Here is a 14,201-nt window from a genome sequence, read left to right on the forward strand (position 1 = left end):
TTCATAGGATGGTAATATTTTTATGGGAAATTCACATAGCATGGCTCTTAGCCTTACTATGTAATTGATCTGCCTGGTGAGAGTAATATTTTATAATAAAGTGAAATTTCTATCACCTAGAGAAATCATATTATCTGGCTAATCCTCAGAAAAATTCATAGGAGCCAGCTTGTTGAGAAGTATGAGCATTTGATTCTAAAATAAAAGAATGGAGAATTTAAGCTATTTAACAAAGATGGTAGGGCATCAAAAGAATTTTTCCTAGGGTTAGATAAAGGAACCTTCACAATATTTTAGGGACTGTTTTGTAAGGCAAAGTTGAGGGTCCATTTAGTGCCTCCTTCAGGCTACTAGAAGTTGAAACATTTATACAAACTCCAGTTTAAGAGGCACTCACTGCCAAGGGAGAACCTAGAAGCTTCTATAAGTAAGGGAAGAATATTCTAGACTGTCATGCAGTTTACAGATGTTTTTTACTGAGAGCCCTTGACCAAAATGAGCAACTTTCCAAGTACCTGCTCCATGTTTTTAGACTCAACAGTAGAAGAGAGAAAAATAACAAAAAAGCTCTCACATGACCTTAGGCTCCAACACAACTGACTCCCCAAAGTGCTCCCCGTGGGCAGCCATCACTGCCTCGGCCTTGCTGAGACTGATAGGAGCCACAATACAGATCACCCCACAAAGTAATAACTCAAGTTAAAAAAGGGACTGAGCCCTGCACCAGGTGAGAAGGCCTTCAGAAGGATTATCAGTGATAATATCTGTACAAACATGAACATAGATTGCTACAGCTTCATACATTCTTGGTCAAAATGGAGGCTTTGGCACTTGTCACAGGAGTTAGCTCAATATGAGAGGTAAGTAATGTAGACAGTGGTAGAAATTACACCCTTCCAAATCACAAAGAAAATGGAGTTATCTGTGACTACCTAAATTCAGCCACATTCTTTTATTTATTTATTTATTTACTTACTTACTTATTTTATTTTTATTTCTATTTTGATTGTTGTTCGAGTACAGTTGTCTCCATTTTCCCCTCACCACTCTCCCCTGCCCCACCCACCCCCACCTCCCACCCTCAATTCTATCCCTCTTTGTTTCTAACCGTTTTTACAGCTAAAGAGAACTAGTCTAATCACAACTCAGAAGAGGTGGAAAGGGAAACAAGAGCCAGGCTACAGCCAGGAACTGGTGAACAAGATCACAAAAGAGGAACCACAGACCAGAAAATATGTGAAGGCTCATGCAAAGCATTCCACAAGAACAATAGATAAACCAGACTGTCATGGCACACTATGAAGTATATAGGCTTTAGATATATGTAAATCATGCACTGAATTGTCCTGGATTATGCATGCATGACCTTAGCTTCAGGAAAAAAAAAGGAACATCCAGATGATGTTTGCATTACTGTTTTCTGCTTATGTTTATATTCATCTAAGAGACTCTAAAGGGAGAGAGCGGAGCAGGAGATGAAGAAGGAGTAATATGTTTGGGAGTCTTTGCTCTTGGGGAAGATGAGGAGTCCAAAGAGACCTGAACAAAGGGGAGTGACCTTGAATCAAAAGCCTGTCCCTTACAAAAACAAAACATCATACAAGTGGCCTTTCCTGTTTTTCCTCCCATTTTTCCAAGTAGTAGACTTAAATTTCCATCTCTTTCACTGGCTTACTTTTCTTGATCTACACAGAGCCTAACACAGTGCCACATTCACACAGGGTGAGGATCTGCCTTCCTGCATCTTACACTGAAAGATAAGTAGCATATTTAGTTTCATGAGAAGTCATCATTTTACAGTTTTAACTAAAAACAATGACCCTATGTCTGTCATACTCATCATCATCCAATCACATCTTAAACATTCCTTTTGTAGAGAAAGTTCTGTTCCCTGAAGCCTCCTTGTGTCATGATTTTATTCAAGTATTCCCTTCACTAAACATAGTAGCTTCCTTTCAAGTTGAAAACATCTCCCATGTTATAGAACATATATTTTCCACAAACCCTTGAAATAGGAAAGAAGAAAAATACATTCCCTCTGCCACATTTTTGAGGAAACTGCACATTTTTCAACAGTTTAGAAGAGAATGAAAATTTATTTGATGACCTTTGGACAGTCTCCATTATCTGCTGTATTTTAAGATGGAAAGAACACAGTAGTATTTTACCCTAAAGCCCTGTTGTGATTAGAATTGACCTGCTCTGAAGCACTGAAGTTTCTCTGGACTCAGTGTCCTCATATGTCAAATGGGGACAGATTACAGGGTTGATTACAAATAATGTATCTGACAGACTGACAAAATGTAACATGGTGAATATTTATAGATGACTGTGGTTGTCCTTTATTTTCTCTTGAATTATTTAGTCACCATTTTATCAGGGAGATGGAAGAAAATTAATTCTTCTTGACTACAGTTTTGTGTCTCCTCTACTCAAGAATTTTGTGAGTCTGTGTGTGTGGCAGATCCTCCCACCCTGGTATACCACCCACCTGGACCCCAATACACACCATTTTAAAAAATTATTACTCAGAGAAAAGCGAACAGACTCATTTAGCAAGACCAGTAATCTGTACTCCTTGTAGATAGAAGAGTAAAGGCCATTGGGAGGACACAGGAGAGGATTACAATACATCTACCATGAGCAATACAAAAAAAGTTGTATTAAAAATGCAATGTATATTTAAAAATACTACATGTACTAAATGTCAGGAGAATATAGCTGCATTATTTTTACAAGTGCATATGTATCTTGGTACAGTAAATATGTACATTTTTATTTTTTAAAGTATCAGTAAAACGCTAAATATACTTCTATTGGTATTAGTCAAGACTCTTGGCCAATTGTTCAGCTACTGAAAAAAAATTTTGAGCAATATTCAACCAATTTTCAAGATGTCTGCTAAAATAAGCTGAATCAAATTCTCCAAGTTAAGTAAATTGAGATTCTTATCTCAACCTTGCTGCTTTGTAATTGTGTAATCTGTGCATCTGAATAAACCTATAGTATTAAATAGAATCTTTTTTTAGTTTTTTAATTGTTGTTCAAGTACAATTGTCTCCATTTTCACCCCACCATGCCCTCCCCACCCCACCCCACCCATTTATTTCATTTCTGGAAAAGCAAAAGCTAAACTTTATTTGGTTTCATTTTTTAAAGCTTCCACTTATTGACTCACTAAATATATATTTGCTTCCCATGTGTTTGTAAAAAATATTTTTCTTTATGTATATGGTTCTCCAACAATGTTCATTGCTATTTTTATTTCAATCTGGATGGGTTGTATAATTTTTACTCCTCCATTAAATGGACTGGGATCATCCCACTTGGATGCCCATGATTTATCACTGACTGAAGCAGCTTGGTCTGGTTAAGTTCACAGGCTGCTTCTCTTTAGTACCCCACTGTGCACACCATCTGGGCCTGCCGTTTGTAGTGCATTCCAGTTTTCCAAATATTTCCTCACCAGTTAGGGTGGGACATTTTTAAGATATGCTGCTATTTTTGTAATCTCTTTACTAACTTCTGATGATTATTTTTCTATTTTCTTTTTCATAAGATATACAGTAAAAAGATAACAAAATGAATCTAAAGCAAAATCCTGGACATTTTCAATCACTAATTTCAGACTCATGTTTAGGGAACTAGTTTATTTCCCTCCATGGAACTACAGCTTGACAAATACTTTGACAGCATATATGAAATAACAAAAACATAGTAATTTCTACTCTCTTTGTCTAATTTCAACTACTTTTGGTTTATAGACTAAGGGACACAGTGCTCAGTTCTCATAAGTGAAAAGATAATAATCCATTTTATTTTCCCCTATATTTGTGTGTAATAATGAATAGTCTATGTTCCTCTCACACACACAAATAATTCTGAATTTATTCCCACAATGCCTGTAGCTAAGTTTCATTTCTAGGGCAGCAGAACATTTGTATTCCTTTGTTGCTACTTGGGAGTAAAGTACAATGTATGTGAAGCCATGATCCATATGATGCAGTTTGAGGCCAGTAGCAAATTTAAAGAATCAGAGCCCCCCAAATAGAATTATACCATTTATTTGCATTTTGCAAAGTATATGTTCTAATGCAACACATATTAAAAAAAAATCTAAACTCTCTTACTTAATACCCCACAGCCTGTAGATGCATCTGACTCTGCTTTCTTGAGAATTGATTTCATTGTCCATATTACTCTGTACTATCTATTGTCTTGCATCCTTAATCTTCTCCCTTCTTTTGGTGGGGGGTAGCTACCTGCCAAATAACACCCCTAAAACATCCCATCCTCACCATTCCTGCATATCTACATCAGGAAGTGAATCTAGTTCATCTTCTATTCTGATCAATTATTTCATGAAAATAAGATTCTGCTTCTTCTCTTTGTATCATTAGTCAATGGGTATAAAGAATGAGCTAACAGACAATTCCAGAGCATTCTATGTCAGAATGGAAAATAACTACTAAACTGCATGCATAAATTTTTGTTCTCTTATGTACATAAAATAACTAAAGTGTCCTCACAGAGCCCTGAACATATACCTAGTTTCCCTTGAAGATAACCACAGTTGACTATTTTTAACTCTACAAATATACAAATATTCATTTCAAGTGTACATAAAGAGGAAAATAAAAGGGAAGCACAATATTTGATGAGCTGCACTAGTTCTAGAGTCTTACTCACTACTATTTATGAATGAAACAATGTTACTTCAAGTGTCCAAAGCATTAAGGTATGAAGTGTATATAATACTTAGAAAAATAAATTGTGTGATGATAGCCACCTCTAATGCCTAACCTAGGGTCTGTGTCTTCCCCTTCACTGGCTATATCTGTATGTTTGGGGGTATGTAAACCCCAGACACTATTTAAAGAAATAAATAGGTCACAAAGAGACAAAGTGATGGAGGTGCAGTGGAACTAGAGGGGGACAACCCAGCACATTACCTCAGTGAGGGAGAAATAGTCATCAGCTAACTGTATGAAACTACTCTTCAGTATCATGATTGGGGTCATCTTCTTTGCAATGTCTTACTGGCCCTTCCTTACATCATCCTCAGATATTAGGTCACAGAATCTGAAAGTATAAGGTGCAGTAAACAATTCCATGCATTCGGGTTCTGAGTATTTTAAGTCATTCAGTAATTAATTTAACAATACTTCTTGATTGCTCACTATGTGCTCAGTACTCTTATAGGCACTGGGATATAACAGTGAACAAAACAGATGAAAGCTTTTGCCTTCACAAAGCTTCTATTCCAGCAGTGAGAGACAGACAATGCTGTGGACTTAACTGTGCACTTCATTCCCAAACCATACATTGAAACCCTAAACTCAGTGTGACTGTATTTGAACATGGTCTCCTTAGGAGGTAACTAAGTAGGGCTAATGGGGTCACAAGACTGGGGCCCTAGTCTGTGAGAATCAGTGTCCTGCTGGGGCTGCCACACAGTTTGTGGTGCTTTCTTATGGCAGCCCAGCCAGATATAGACAATAAACAAAATATAAATAGATACTGTAATATATCAGAAGTCATAACTTTTATGATGAAAAACGTTGAGAAAAGTGGGATAGACAGGAAGCACCAGTGGTGAAAGTAATTTGGAAGACCTCACTGAGAAGATGATATTTTCTATAAAATCTGGCATCAGTGAAGAAGAAGGCTATTGGCTTTCTGGGAGAAGAGTTTCCATGTTGTTTCAAATGATGCAAGCCACTGAGGCAGAAATGTGCATGACATATTCACAGACAGCAAGGAGCCAGTGTGGCTGGAGCAGACTGAGGAAGAAAAGAAAAGGAGGGAGATCACCTGTTTTTGATGCCCCTGTAACTGGTGAGGGACAGAGCCTGGCTGTAGCTCAGGGATCAGGCAAAGTAAGCACACAAGGGAGCAGCTACCTGAAGGATGTGTACATCCTCTGCTAAGGAGATTAATGAAGTGAGAGTTATAATTTATTGTGTTCCCACTTAAACTTGACTTTAAATGTTAGTCAAAAAGATGTAACAGGATACAAACCAAAATGATATCAGAGGTTTTAGTCTTTTATTCCACTGCCTATTCTCATACTCACTGTGCACTAGAAAGTGTTATTGTGAGTTTTTAAATCAGCCATGAAAATTAACAGTATTTAGAGTTCCATAAGATAGGCCAATGTTATCTACTTCTAAGGCTGAATAATGAGTCTTTTTTTTATTTTGTTGAAAAAGAAATCTAAGGAATGAGTTTCTCATTCCCACTGCTCTTTTATTTCATAAATCTTATTTTTAAAACTTTACTATCCATCACAGAATGCCTGCTCACAAGAACCAGCAAATAAAAAGTAAATTAATAAGTAGCAAATTAGTGGTAATATAAATCCAAAAACTGCTTATCATACTACAATGCTCATTCTTTTTCTGGATATATGCATTTATAAATATAATTTAATATAATATATGTAAGTATGCTCATGCTGTTAAATTTACTCTGGTTTATTTGTCAAAATTAAATTTAGCAATAATGAAAATGAATTTTCAAAAACTCTAATTCTACAGTTTATCTCTGAACTTCAGCTCTCATATAGGATCAATTTTTCACTGGATTAACATAATTACACACATCTGAGACAAGAGTAGCACTTATCCAGAAATCAGTTGCATTTTTATACACCAACAGTGATCTATCAGAAAGGGTAACTAAGAAAACAATACAATTACAATTGCATTTAAAAACAGACAAAATACCTAGGAATAAATTTAACCATGGATGTAAAAGACCTGTACTTCAAAAATTATAAGACACTGAAGAAAGAAACTGAAGAAGATACAAATAAGTCAAAGTATATATTGTGTTCATGGATAAGAAGAATTAAAATTAAAATGTCTATACTACCCAAAGCAATCCATAGATTTAATGCAATTGCTATCAAGACACCAATGGCATATTTTACAAAACTAGAACAAATATTTCAAAATATATATATGGAACCACAAAAAAAAACCACAAATAGCCACAGCAGTCTTGAAAAAGAAGTATAATTTGGAGGAAACATGCTACCTGGTATTAAACTATATTACAAGGCCATAGTAATGTAAACAGTATGGTAAGGGCATAAAATCAGATATATAGATCAATGGAACAGGACAGAGAGCCCAGAAATAAACCACACCACACCCTTTTGATCAATATTTGACAAAGGAAACAAGAATATAAAATGAGATAAATATAGTCTATTCAATAAATGGTGTTAGAAATATCAGACAGATCCAAGCCAAAAAAAAAAAAATGAAACTAGACCATTTTCTTACAGCATACACAAAAATAAACTTAAAATGGATTAAAGACTTAAATGTTAACAACTCAAAACCATAAAAATATTAGAAGAAAACATAGGCAGTAAAATCTCAGACATTTCTTGTAGCAATATTTCTTCTAATATTGCTACAGGCAAGAAAAACAGAAAAAAAATAAACAAATGGGACTGCATCAAATTAAAAAGGTTTTACACAGGAAAGGAAACCATCAACAAAATGAAAAGACAACCCACTGATACATCTCATATAGGGTTAACATCCAAAATTTATAAAGAACTTATAAAACTCAAAATCAAAAAATCCAATTAAAAATAAGCAAAGGACCTGAATAGACACTTCTCCAAAGAGGACATACAGAGAAATGAAAGTTATAACCATGAGATATCACCCAACACCTGTCAGAAAGGCTATCATCAATAAAACAACAGGTGTTGGCAAGGATGTGGAGAAAAGGGAACTTTTGTGCACTGTTGGGAATGCAGATTGGTGCAGCCACTGTAGAAAACAGTATGGAGTTACCTAAAAAAATTAAAAATGGAACTTCCTTATGACCCAGCAATTCCACTTCTGGGAATATATCCAAAGCAAACCAAAACACTAATCTGATAGAATATATACACAGCTATGTTTATTGCAGCATTATTTACAATAGCCAAGATTTGGAAGCAGCCCAAGTGCCCATCAGTATATGAGTGGATTAAAAAAATGTGGTACATTTACACTATGGAATACTACTTGACCATAGAAAAGAAGGAAATCTTACCTTTTGCAACAGCATAGATTGACCTGGAGAGTATTTATTATGCTAAGTGAAATAAACTGATCAGGGAAAGATAAGTACCCTATGATTTCACTTATATGTGGAATCTAATGAACAAAGTAAACTAACAAACAAAATAGAAACAGAGTCATAGATAAGAGAACAGACTGACAGCTGTCAGAGGGAAGTGGGTTAGGGTTGGGGGAAAAGGTGAAGGGATTAAACAAACAAACAAACAAAAAACCTCATAGACATAGACAACAGTATGGTGATTAGTAGGGAAAAAGGGAGATAAGGAGAGGTAGAAGAGGGTAAAGGAGTGATAAATGGTGATGGAAGGAAACTTGACTTTGGGTGGTGAACACTCAATACAATATCAGATAATGTATTATAGAATGTACACCTGAAAAATCTATATCATTTCATTAACCAAAGTCAATTCAATAAATTCAAAAAAATAATAAATGAATAAAAGTAGCACTTAGCAGGGTACACAGAAAGAGGCTATTGATAATCAGAGACAAGATGCCAAACTGTACTTGGAACCCTGGCTCTGTGGAGGCTCAATCCATGGCTGTGGGCACCACTCCAGGTTACAAAGATAAGTACAGAACTAGCTCAAGGGTTCACACTAGGCATTGATGATAATTGTGAAGACAGTGTGTTGATGTCCAATGGGGCACATGGGGTTAGGAAAGATGTGGTGCTGTAGGAGAACCTGAATAAGGTTAGTGATCATCCAGAGGACCTTGATGCAACAAACAATGACTAAATAGCCATTTGAAATTTGATAGGTAAGTTTTTTTTAGGGATAATCATGTCTTTTGTGTCATTACCAAAGTGTAGTCATAGATTGAAATAAAACAATGAAATTGGAAATTCTTACATTAGTTTTCATCATATTAAAGTAACAACAATAATAAACATGACTACTTAATAAGGAAGGGTAAACGAAAGTGAAGAAGTTAGGAGGGGATTCTGTGTAACATCATGACTATTATGTATTAAGTAGTATAATCTTAAGGATATTCTACTTTTAAGGATATTCTAGGATTAGCTGTCCCTGGCCTCCTGGGGTGTATCCCAATGGGCAGGGGTATTTTGAAGTAGGAGTATAATGTGTTACCTTTACACATAACCAATAGAACTTGAAAGAATTACATTAAAGGAATTTGTTTCCTTCTAATGAAAAATAAAAGATTAATGAATCTGAAATAAGTCTGTGGGAGAATAAAAGAAGAAATAATAATCTTTTAAGATGAGCAATGTTGAAAAAAGAAACAAAACAGAAAACAGTACTTAGTGTCATGTACATAAATAAAAAGATATTAATAATTAATTTACTTAATTTTGTTTGGTTTCATAACAAAAATATCAAAACACCAAGTCAATATAGTACTTTTAAAATCCAACTTCACTTTAAGCACTGAAAATAATTAATAGGCAAAACGAGGGACATTTACAAATTGCACAGATGATTAAGTAGGCACAGTATTTCTTTTTTCCTCTCCCATTCAAAAATAAGAGCATTTTTTATCTTCCTTCAAGAAGAAAGGGAAAGAGTGGTAGATAATATTATAAGAGAACAAATGAGAAAACAAAAACAAAACATTGAAGTCAGTTATTAAATTTATATCAGGCAAAGCCCTTAAAATGATTTCAGTTCCCCCTTTGCTATTATAAAAATTGTACAGCCTACCTTATTCTGACAGTCCATCAAACAACTAAAAATATGTCTTGTACAAATGCCATTAGTTTTAGTACAATAAATTCCTAAAGAAGTGTATACTCTTATTCTACTACATGAATCCAATAGGATGTAGGGTCTTTACACTTTAGGAAAAGTCATAGAACACAATGAAATTCCTAAATTAACAGAAAAATAATTCCAGGGTATATGACTGAAATAGTCTTACTAATCTCAGCTATCTTATTCTCAGTGTTTCTACACATCAAACATTAAAAATTGCTTTGTTTTACAATTATGTTTTGGTTCTGCATCTTCTGGGTCTTTTTTTACCCTTTGACTCACTGCTACTATTCTCTTGCCACAATACTATTTTTAGAATTAAAAAAAAGAACCAGTTTTTCACATTTAGTTGATGATTTTCTATTTATTAGAGAGGCTACATCTTATAGAAAAAAGAGTCTGAATTTAAATGATGGTTATATGATTTATTATTAGCTTAAACTTGCCAGTTTTCTTATATGCTCTGAAGTTTATTTCCACATCTGTAAAGTATATGTTAAATTCTTATGAGAATTAAAAATAACACATTAAAGGTGCTTTATGCAATACCTGGCACATATTAGGTACAAAACAAGTAACACCATTATATTGCATTACATTTCTACTAAGATTAAAAACATAATTTAGAATTATTAAGTCTTGGAAAAGTTATGAAATCTTAAAACCTTCTAATATATAACAACCGTTCCTCATGCAAAAACTACAAGGTAGACAGAACAGATGTTTTCATTTTAAATATGAAGAAACAGGGGTTCAATGAGTTGTTCAAATCACTACTACACAGTACATAAATGAGGAACATCAATGTCTATGGTTCTGAACATGCTACGTTATGTTACTGGATATAGCAGACACTGGAGGGTTTTGTGGTCCTCGCTCCTTAAATCTTCTTCAGTTGATGACAGCTATCTTCTCATGTAGCTGAGACTAAAAACATTGAAATAATTCTTTATTCTTCTCTATCATACTATTATATCTCATTTTTTATCAAGAAAATTTTTTATTCTTCTTCAATATACATCCAGATTTCTAGTAATTTTTACCATCGCCACTGGTCACCTTTCTCCTGAATTTCTCCCAAATATTCTGCACTCCCCCTGCACAGCCATAGTCAGAGTGACCCCTTAGTAGCATCAGAAAGATCATATGATATTTCAGTAAATATCTTCCAATGACTCTTGCTTTTCTTCAGAAAACATAAAGAAAGAAACACCAATCTTTACAACACTTTATGTTCCCTGACTCCAGTTAATTCTTTTCTCTCCCTCTCATTTCGTTCACTCAGCCCTACACCAGTTAAACTCCTCCCTGAGGGCTCATCTGAATCCCTCCTGGATTGCTCTTTCTCCTGATAGTCACTTCTTCAGTTTTTGTTAAAATGTCACCTTCTCAGTAAGGCTTATCCCTGACACCCCAATTTCAAATTAGAAGTTATATCTTACGCATTTCTGATCTTTATACCATGATCTATTTTTTCCCTCTCATAGTATTTTTCTCCTTCTAACACACTATACCATTTATTTATTGAGCATATTATTTACATTCTATCTTCCTCTGTCCTTAAAGTTTAGTCTCCACAAGAATAAGAAAGTTTGCCTGTTAGTTCCAAAGGGCCTAGACAGGTACCCAGCTCATAAAGACATACTGTCTAAACAAATACTGCTTTCAGACTACTCTGCTAGTTTCAGAACAAAACCCCACCCACTGCCTCCCTGAAGGCTGGCACACAGGCATGCACTTGATTACAGTGCTTCAGACAGATCCATTCTTTCAGGGCATTACACCAGAGCTCAATGTTCCTCAAAATTATTTCCCATGTGTCAAAATTTTGTCAGAATCAAAATTACAAGGATTGTTGCTTAAAAGACTGAATTTCTAACTCCCCCTTCCAAAATACTAAATTAGAACTTCTGGAGGTGAGTCATACAAATATAATCTATTTGCACACTGAAGTTTGAAACTATTGTCTATCCTTCTCTCTCTTCCTATTTTGCATTCTTCTCTCTGAGCCATAGTCTATTTTTTACAAAAAAAAATCTGTGAAACCAAGCATCCCCTGAAGATTCAACTATTGGAACACCAACCAGTGAAATATGATCATAAAAAACACTGATATGGGTCAGAGTCAAGGTGCTAAAGTTTACAAATGTTTAGTTTTTGACATAAGTAAAAAATGTGGCAGTCATGTCATGTGTCCCTTCAGAAGTAAACTTTTTTGTATTTCTTTTGTTTTCTATCCAGCTTGTTTGGACTAATTTTCTCTTATGCAAAACTAGTAATCTGTTCTCCTCCATTCTTTGCTATCCTTGCTACCACCTTAGGAAAGCCGACAAGAGATCTTTAGGCCAGCTCTGCTCTAGACCTTCAAAAGAAGCTTTATCTTTCCCATGGCTCTGATTCTTCCTACCTCATCTCACTAGAGCACTGGTGAGGCAATGCTGATAGGATTAGGAACGTGTCTCAGGTGAAAGGAGCTAAGAATCATTTCAGTTCTTGGACCAGAAGCATGTGTGTGGTCCTATTCAGCTTTCCAGTACTATCGAAGCCACCAAGGAAAAGGAGTCTTTAGCTCAGGCCATTGGAAACATCCAAGAAATCCCTAAAGTTAATTTGCAAAATATATTTTTGATATTCCAAATTTTTATGGAATCAGGGTACATAGCTTTCCTCAAAGAATACCTGCATATTCTCAAAGCATAAAAGCCACTTCCCTTATGACTCAAGGTTTCATTATAATAAATGTCCTCATAGAAAATCCTTTGTATAAACAAAGAAGTATATGTATTCTTTGTTCATATTAGCCTTGCAAAACTATGATAATATCTTTATCAAATATCTTTAGTTTTGTCTGTTGTTAACATCCATCACCATTCCAAGATGTCATACTTGCATTTTAACTTCTCCTTTTGAGCATTCAATGGTAAGCAGTGAACAAGCTCAGATTTCCAATGTCTTTGGACAGCTCACGTTAAACAATGTTTTGGTTTCAAGCCCAAAATCTATCATCAAACCCTCAAACCATATCTATCCTATAACTTCTATTTTAAAATTTATTTGGTAATGATGACACATGAGACACTCTCTTCAAAATAAAAATTTAACTTAAATATGTAAACTACATCTTCAATTTCTAAAATAAATTTAATCTCAGTATTTTACTTTTCACATGTTTCCTACTAAGCACAAAGGATCTTAAAGTAATCTGGACTTTATATTAGAAGTAAAATATTTTAATTGGAGCAGAAATTTGCATTGAACTTAATTAACAAATTTATTTTTTAAGATTTCATTCATTCATTCATTCATTCATTCATTTATAGAGAGGGAAAAGGAAGAAGAAAGAGAGGGAGAGGAACATGTGTGAGAGAAACATAGATATGTTGCCCCTGGTGCTCCCCCACTGAGCACCTGTCCCACACCTCAAGCATGTGCCCTGACTGGGAACCAGATTGGTAACCTTTGAGTCTGCAGGCCAGCACTCAATCCACTAAGACACACCAGCCAGGGCTATTTCTTAATTTAAAATGCAAATATGTATTCACCTTATTTAAACTTTTAGAATAAATTTAATCATAAATTATCATTTCTTCTGTTTCATTTATTGACAAAAAATTTCAAACACTTCTATTGTTAAAATGTGGTGTGAGTTATTAAGGAACAGTAAAAAATGTAATACAATCTGTTCTAATATCAGTCTTGCCCTCCAGGGTTGGCACTCTTAAATGATGAATGAGATGCACCTACCAATATTTACAAAGCAAAGCACTAAAGTGTGTATTATATGTTACAGACAGTAGGTCATATGGGAGTTCACTGAGAAATAGCTTTGTCTTAACATGTGTTGATGGAATATACCATTATATTCATATGGAAGAGAAACTATTACCTGATTATAATTATAGTGCACAACAGCCAATTTTATCATTTAGTGTTTATCAGAATCAATTTTAAATATGGGTAATATGCTCTCAGAATTCATTATGTATAACATGGCAAATAGGTGCTAAAAGAGTTCAGTGAAGATTTAGTCATTATCCACTCATAGGGCTGAAACATTTACCAGCCCTAGGTTTATCCAGAAAATGATGGGAGGAAGAGATATTTGATATAGATCAAGTTCACATGTTTCAACTTTCACCCAGAAAAATAAGTTTCAGATAAAAGGACAAATATTTCAAAGTGAGTTTCAAACTTAGCCTGAAAACAAATAACTATAGCTTATATTTCTTAATCTACATCTGCCATGATAATAGTGTTACTGGTGGACAAGCCTATACCATCTGCCCACCCCTTCTTGGTGAGCTGAGGCACCTGATACTCAGCCGACTGTGCCAACCTGCAGGGAGGCAGGGGTGCCCCTCTGCAGGTGGGGCACAGAGCCCACCATGTCAGA

The sequence above is a fragment of the Phyllostomus hastatus genome, unplaced genomic scaffold (genome assembly GCF_019186645.2).
Source record: "Phyllostomus hastatus isolate PE091 unplaced genomic scaffold, TTU_PhHast_1.1 phas_contig_80, whole genome shotgun sequence".
NCBI classification, from domain to species: Eukaryota; Metazoa; Chordata; class Mammalia; order Chiroptera; family Phyllostomidae; genus Phyllostomus; species Phyllostomus hastatus.